This window comes from Littorina saxatilis, linkage group LG8 (genome assembly GCF_037325665.1).
Source record: "Littorina saxatilis isolate snail1 linkage group LG8, US_GU_Lsax_2.0, whole genome shotgun sequence".
In the NCBI taxonomy this organism is placed as follows: Eukaryota; Metazoa; Mollusca; class Gastropoda; order Littorinimorpha; family Littorinidae; genus Littorina; species Littorina saxatilis.
Window position 1 is genome coordinate 27599299 of NC_090252.1, and position 7629 is coordinate 27606927.

The following is a 7629-nucleotide window of genomic DNA, read 5'->3' on the forward strand; positions in this document are numbered from 1 at the left end:
TTCTTCATAAAGACTACTTGAAATAAACAAAATGTTTAACCATTTCAAGGCCTCTGAACACGTTTAAAAAAAATGCAGGTCTTTGCTCACTATATCAGATCTGCCAAGGCTCAGTTTACACAGGAAAAATCATCTGTCGACTTGAACACATACCAATAATCAACAGCCTCACTGCTTCTTGGAGCTGGATTTTGTGTGTGGAATGAATTACACATGTGGCGTTTTAGAATATAATTCATAGAAGATGTACATTCGTGCAGAAAGGCTTTAATTTAATAATTAGGTCTTCGTGATGTTCTCTTAAAATAACTAACATGTGTTCCCTTTACCGGGCCTCTGAACCAGTTTTGTGAATATGCAGGTTAAAGTTAAACTCGTGCTTTTTCTGTGTTATCAGTGTATTTCTCATCCAGGCATGGATGCGTCCTCTTAAGTGGACAGCCCTTCTCGTGTAAACGATTGAGTTCAAAATCTCAAATCTTACTAGGCTTTTACATGGGATATGGCCATCCTTCCGTTTTGAAAAATACCAGAAATGAACACTCTGTATGGGTACTCTCTTTGGGAATGTAGAATTTTATGAATTAATTTCTTTAACGCCACACGTGTAGAACATTCCCTAAAAAAATCCCGGCAGCTCCAAAAACCAGTCAGGATGTTTATTCCTGGTATATGTTCAAGTCAAGAGATTTTTTTTTTCTATGTAAAAGTTTTCGCAGATCTGTGTAGTGAGCAATCCTGTTTTGAAAAAGGACGTGCCTTTAAGCCTGTATAGACGGTTTGATTGTTGAGATACCTGGTGGCAATGACAACACGGGTGGCGAGAGGAAGTAATGCACAGATGACAACAAACCGACCTGCATTTAAAAAAAAAAGTTAGGAGGCCTTGATAGGGGGAAACATTTTGTTAATTTCCAGAATCTTTATGAAGAAATAATGAACGAGAAGAAAGTCTGGCCTTGAAGTAAATGCAAATTAAACTATGTATACTTTTGACAAACTTTTTCTGTTCTTATTCACATGTTAAAATGTGTGCAGAGATCGTTAGTTACTTCCAAACAACCATGTTTCAGGCAACAGGCAAACGGACAATACTGGACACAGGCTATGCTGACCGGCTCATGGACTGACTACCTGATGCAGGAGTAGACCAACAGTGGAAAAAGTCTGGAACAAAATGTTGCAGAATGTAAACCATGTACCGGACCACGTGACAACCCAGTATCATCTTCAAACCATGCAGGAATCTGTTCAACACAGTCACACGATTTGTAAAAGTATATTTCAGCCTTCTGTAGCTCAGGGAGTTTGAACCCCACTCTTCATCCGTTTGGGAAAGTATTTCTGATTGTTTTGACTGCACAGGTTGGTAATGGTACTCTGATGCTTCTGCCGAGAAACCCCACTCGCTAGCGCACCAGCTGCCTGTTATGGGTAAGCGACGTGCCTGTATTTCCTGCAAAGCAAGACAGAATAAAACAGCAGCTTAGTTTGAGCTTTTAAGACATTCGTACAAGAGAAAACGTGTACGTGTTTGTTTGGAGAGGGTGGATAGAATCATAAGACACGCTGTGTCTATGTGACGTAGAGCAGGTTTTCAAATTCATGCTGAAGCACTGTGTGATCGCTATTTTTTTTGGGCATATATCTTACCTTGATTTCAGATAGACTGGGAACCGAAATGAGGATGTTTACACGAATAAACTATGCTGATATGTATGTGTTTAGAAATAAAGAATAGTTTTAATGATATATGATGGTGTTGTTTTTTTAACCCAATGTGATATTTTCGTATTTGAAAACAAATTGTACACTCAGTCTCTGTTGTCAATTTTACTTTCAGATAAATAAATTTATCATAATGGAAATCATCTGTTTGTGTTGTGTTACTTACCATTTTGATCAATGTTGAGTCGTCCATATTCCTGTGTGTACGCATAGTATGCAGTTTGAAGGTAGTAGATGTCCGAGCAAACATAGGAGGATGTGCTGTTAGGCTGTCTATCTCCTCATCCAGGTTTTCCAGATACATTGTATTTGAATTTCGTTCCCTCTTGGAGTTTCTGCACTGACACCTGATAAGCAAAATACACGTATCACTCTGTGATCATGGCAACATGTATCATCTGTATGCCCCGTTCAAAAATTACCTTGAGATTCTAAGGTATACACAGAAATTGCACTGGATCACAAAAACAACACGAACAGTAGTACATAAAATGTATATATTCAGTTTAAAAATTCATGCAATGAGAGTCAATAACCCGATTTAACCCCAGGTAGATTCAGGGTTTCACTGACTGAATCTCATATGGTTGCTTTTCGGCACACACCACACATTTTTAATGGGACTGTGAGGTTTTGTTAATACAGTAAAATAATATAGTAGCAACGTACTGTCTGTTCGTGACGTTTGAGAATACCGATCTATGCACTAACGCATTGTCTTTTTGTAGTGTAACTGTCCGACATTGCGTACTCCTAAAAATCAATGATCAAAAGTTTGAACTGCTGTAATCGTGTTTCAGCATATGTCTGACAGTGCTTATTTGCTTCCAAAACGGCTTGCGATATCACTAGCCATCAGCGTTTCGCCACTGCTCAGAAAATCTTATGATTTCAGATCTAGTTTGAGATCGGAAATCACGTGTGCTCGTTTAAAAAACTAAATTCATTTATTACTTCCCTTTGACCGTTTCGCAAGAAAAATGTCAGGATCACTATTAGTATTAGCACATGAAAGCAGCCCACCGCCATTTCAAAAAAGTTTCACTGTTTAGTGGTGTCGATTTCATGTAGTGTCTTACTGTCGCAAATAAAAATACCAGGATAATTGCAGTTTTGTCCACAAGAAACAGACTTTGCGCAATGTTAACTTGCTGTCTACATGTTTCGTTGTGTGACTGAAAAAGTACTCAGAATTCCAAGAGAAAATAAGGATAGTCGCGTGTGAACATCACTGTGGAAACATTTATTCTAAACTGGGCAGTTCAAGGACGAAATCCTTGATTAAAGATAGGAAAATAAACAACACCAGATGCCTGAAATAATAGCATAAATCAATGATCTTTACATGCTTACACTGATCTGTGGAAGCACATCAACTGATCTGTGAAAAACACACCTGACTTCGATCTAGCATGCAAGAGGTAGCGACTACGGACTAGTAGTGTGTCAACATCACAACAAAGAGAATCTTACCATTTCGTATTGCCGCTTATGCTGGCTCTGTTTCAAGCAGTTCCTTGTGGCCTCGCCAGCATTTTGACGACGAAGAGGCTCAAACGGGCACGCTAAAACCTCAGGCTGGCTGAAAACCGGTCCGTATTCCACTTGTCTTCCTCACTGCTTGAGCCGGCCATGTTTGTTGTTCAAGGCTCGTGACGTAGCACACGTATGTGCACAAGGTCATGAGCCAAGACTGCGCGCGCGATGGAACGATTCAGAACAACCAAAAACGAGTCAAAGTATACTTTTTGGATTTCTGTGTTCATTTTTACACACGCATTTGTGGTTGATGAATTAAGAGGGTCAACATATCAAAAGTGACCCTAAACCTTGGACTTTTCCTTTAAGGGTGAGGTTGAAGAACTTAAGGTGTTACGAGTGTGTTCGGGTTGCGGTTCTTGCTCATGTTTATACTCACTGAGTTACTTCCCTTGGATCTGGATCTGGATCTGGATCTGGATAACCCGCCTGGGTTGGTGGTTTGCGGGTGCGAATGCGTATACACACGGTTCAGTGTGCTTTCGCGAAAGGGTGTGTCATATGCACGGCTAGAACTAAGATACTTCTTGATTTCAGTAAATAGTTTCATTACATGTCAACTAGTTCGTTTTTAAATGATTTTTTAGAGATCGCCAAATGGTATTGTGTGAAAAACATCATTCGATCGATTGTACGCACGGCGCCGTGCTTCTAGTAGCTCAGTCCATTCCTTCTTTCCGGTGTGGAAACAGACGTGTTTCTGGCGACAGAGTCGGCGTTTTCAACTCGCCATATCTTCATATTCATTCGGACTAGAACAACGAAATATAAATTTCTTGTAAAAAAAATCCCGAGCCTTGCGACTCTGGTAGTCATTTTCTTACGCGAAGCGGCCTTTGGTAGGTACGACAGTTTTAGTCACCCAAGTATATATCTAAAACGCACGTGGACGAGTTTTCAATGGCGTATTTGAAGTCTGTGAATGTTGTGATTACAAATCATTTCGGGGCACCCCTCAGTCTATACGTACAGACAAACAAATTGCATGGAACGAAAGTTGAGAGGCTGGACTGTAAGTTGTTGTTTTGACTTCTACAAATCTCGCAGGTCTTTTATGCAAAACAGACTCAAAATTGCATTGTTCACGCAAGTGTAGATGACGAGACTATCGAAGGAATGGAATACACTTGCCTATACAGATATAATAGACAGACACTGTCTATTTATATCTATGACTTACCCTAGCCCATATGTTAGAATAAAGAACATACTTTGCTCTTTTGAATGATGTATGATTTGGCACTGTACACAGGATTTTAGACCTGCCCCCGAAGTGATTTTTCCATAAACCCGTCAAAAAGCTCACTCTGTTTTGGCCGTAAAAAGCGCCCAAATGAAGTCAATTTCTAACCTGTGTCGTGTGTTCGAAGGAGTACATCTCAGCGATGCCATTGCCTTGCAACCTCAAAGAAATATATTTTAATAACCCGCTAAATGAACGGTTTTTTAGTGTGAAATAAAAGCCGGAGATTTGCTTCGTTTCTTTGCTGCGACACAAAACCAAAACCAACTATAGATCTGCGGTGACATTATGAGTTCGTTTTCGACATTGCAGTGAAGTTGCGTGGATCTTCGACGATTCCCGTTCGGTTTAATGTGGATAGAGCTTTGATTGAATGTAACTGCTTTGAAAAGTTACAACATGAGTCCTTGGGATCGATGTTTTTCGGTAAACTTCTTCGTATCCTTGACTTTACTTTTGACTTGAACAGATCCAGATCGGCTGGGGCTGTTGATCGCCTGCACAGATCTATATGAAGTTGACTCGACACGGCGAACCGCCGAATCCGTGCCCTCTCGTCAAATCCCTTACCAGCCTCAGACCCCCACCTCACCATTCTAACCTCACTGGCGTACTATGTGTGATTATCCCTTCCTCATGAAAGAGAAAGTGGAGAAAGGGGAAAAATGAAGAAATGTGGTTTTTTTTACAAATTTTTCTAAGTCCAAAAAAGATGAGAAATATTCATAACAAATTCAGTTTTGGGTCTTTTTCAAATCTGTTTGATGCATTTTTTCTGTGACCATTGTGGCTATGCACTGACACACAAATAAGTGGAGAAAAGGGAGAAATGAAGATTTGTTCTTACTGCACAACAGTCAGGGATTAGGGTTACATGTTTACATGTACATTGTCAAGAGGTCAAAACAAATTTTAAAAGCTGTTGAACACTGCACTAGTGTTGCTCTAATCAAGGCGAGTCTGGAACAATAGGTCCACCCCACCAAAAAGTCAACATGGAATTAGTTATGATTTTTTGGCTTGGGTACGGCCAAGTGAACAAGGTAGGAAAGGTTAGAAATAGTCATAACAAGTTCACTTTTGGGTCTTTTTCAAATCTGTTTGCTGCATCTTTTCTGTGACCATTGTGGCTATGCACTGACACTCAAAAAGGTGGAGAAAGGGGAAAAATGAAGATTTTTTTCTTACTACACAACAGTCAGGGATTGTTGACATGTACATTGTCAAGAGGTCAAAACAAATTTTAAAAGCTGTTGGACACTGCACTAGTGTTGCTCTAATCAAGGCGAGTCTGGAACAATAGGTCCACCCCACCAAAAATCAACATGGAATTAGTTATGATTTTTTTTGCCTTTTTGCTTGGGTACGGCCAAGTCAAAAAGGTGAGAGGGGTTACAAATAGTCATAACAAGTTCAGTTTGGGGTCTTTTTCAAATCTGTTTGCTGCATCTTGTCTGTGACCATTGTGGCTATGCACTCAAAGTCAAAAAAGTGCAGAAAGGTGACAAATGAAGATTTTTCCTTCTTTCAAGACAATGTGTGATTTGGCACATTTTGCCTCAGTCTTTATCAAGAGCCTGTCTAACCCACTTTGAAGCTGTTAGAGACTGCAGTAGTGTTCCTTACATCAAGGCGAGTGCACAATGGTGCATTTCGAACCCTCCCCCCCCCCCCCTAATGTTCACTTTAATATCAATAAATCAATAGATATTCAGTCACAGTTTAACTAACTCATTCACCCTCATCACTCACTCATCCATCCATCACAACAACATTGTTTGATGCACAAACTGCCTGCCTTCCGCACTGGGAAGCCGCTTCGCTTCGCAACAACAACACTGAAAACTCGCCGGGAAATACCCCCACCACACGTGTCACACGTGTGCTTGTTTCTTCCGACTAATATCAATTTTGGAGAAAAAAAAAGGACAAAACTGGATGAAAAATTCTACGGCCCCAGCAATCTCATTACTCTGAAAGGGGAACCGGAAGTGGCTGGTCCTCAGGTTTCAAAGTTGACCGATATTCCCACTAAAGTGACCTAGATCCAAAGCCAGCCATCCATTAGAATGTAGGTCCGTGCTCCCACAGTCCAATGCCGCGAATTGTTGTTACGGCCCCTGATTTTTTGACTCACATGCGAAGCAAAAGTGAGTCTATGTACTCACCCGAGTCGTCCGTCCGTCCGTCCGTCCGGCCGGCCGTCCGGCCGGCCGGCCGTCCGGAAAACTTTAACGTTGAATATTTCTTGGACACTATTCAGTCTATCAGTACCAAACTTGGCAAGATGGTGTATGATGACAAGGCCCCAAAAAACATACATAGCATCTTGACCTTGCTTCAAGGTCAAGGTCGCAGGGGCCATAAATGTTGTCTAAAAAACAGCTATTTTTCACATTTTTCACATTTTCTCTGAAGTTTTTGAGATTGAATACCTCACCTATATATGATATATAGGGCAAAGTAAGCCCCATCTTTTGATACCAGTTTGGTTTACCTTGCTTCAAGGTCAAGGTCACATCTTCAAAGTTGGATTGTATACATATTTTGAAGTGACCTTGACCCTTAACTATGGAAGATAACTGTTTCAAACTTACAGATTATGTGGGGCACATGTTATGCTTTCATCATGAGACACATTTGGTCACATATGATCAAGGTCAAGGTCACTTTGACCCTTATGAAATGTGACCAAAATAAGGTAGTGAACCACTAAAAGTGACCATATCTCATGGTAGAAAGAGCCAATAAGCACCATTGTACTTCCTATGTCTTGAATTAACAGCTTTGTGTTGCATGACCTTGGATGACCTTGACCTTGGGTCAAGGTCACATGTATTTTGGTAGGAAAAATGTGTACTTCCGACTCCCCACAGTGCAAACAAAAACATGTGGCGAGAGGTCCTTCGCCTATCAAGCCCCTGTGACCTGGAATAGATTACCACTGCCTCTCATGCTCAGACACACAGATTCTCTCACTACATTCAAGACAAATCTCAAAACACACCTCTTTCAGCGCAAGTGATTTCCCCCCCAGCATCTCCCCACCCACCCCATCCCGCCCCACCTCACCCCCTACCTAGCGCCTAAAATAACGTGTATATATATTTTCTGCGCTT

At 40.9% G+C, this 7629-nt stretch overlaps 1 long non-coding RNA gene across 1 annotated transcript; it reads right to left on the reverse strand.

The window, feature by feature from the left end:
• Positions 1-1318: 1318 nt before the first annotated feature.
• LOC138973196 (uncharacterized) lies at positions 1319-3574 on the reverse strand. The gene is made up of 3 exons (XR_011457914.1): positions 3202-3574; positions 1895-2075; positions 1319-1456 (listed from the first exon to the last, which is right to left on the reverse strand). It is a non-coding gene; the product is annotated as an uncharacterized lncRNA (long non-coding RNA).
• Positions 3575-7629: the final 4055 nt, after the last annotated feature.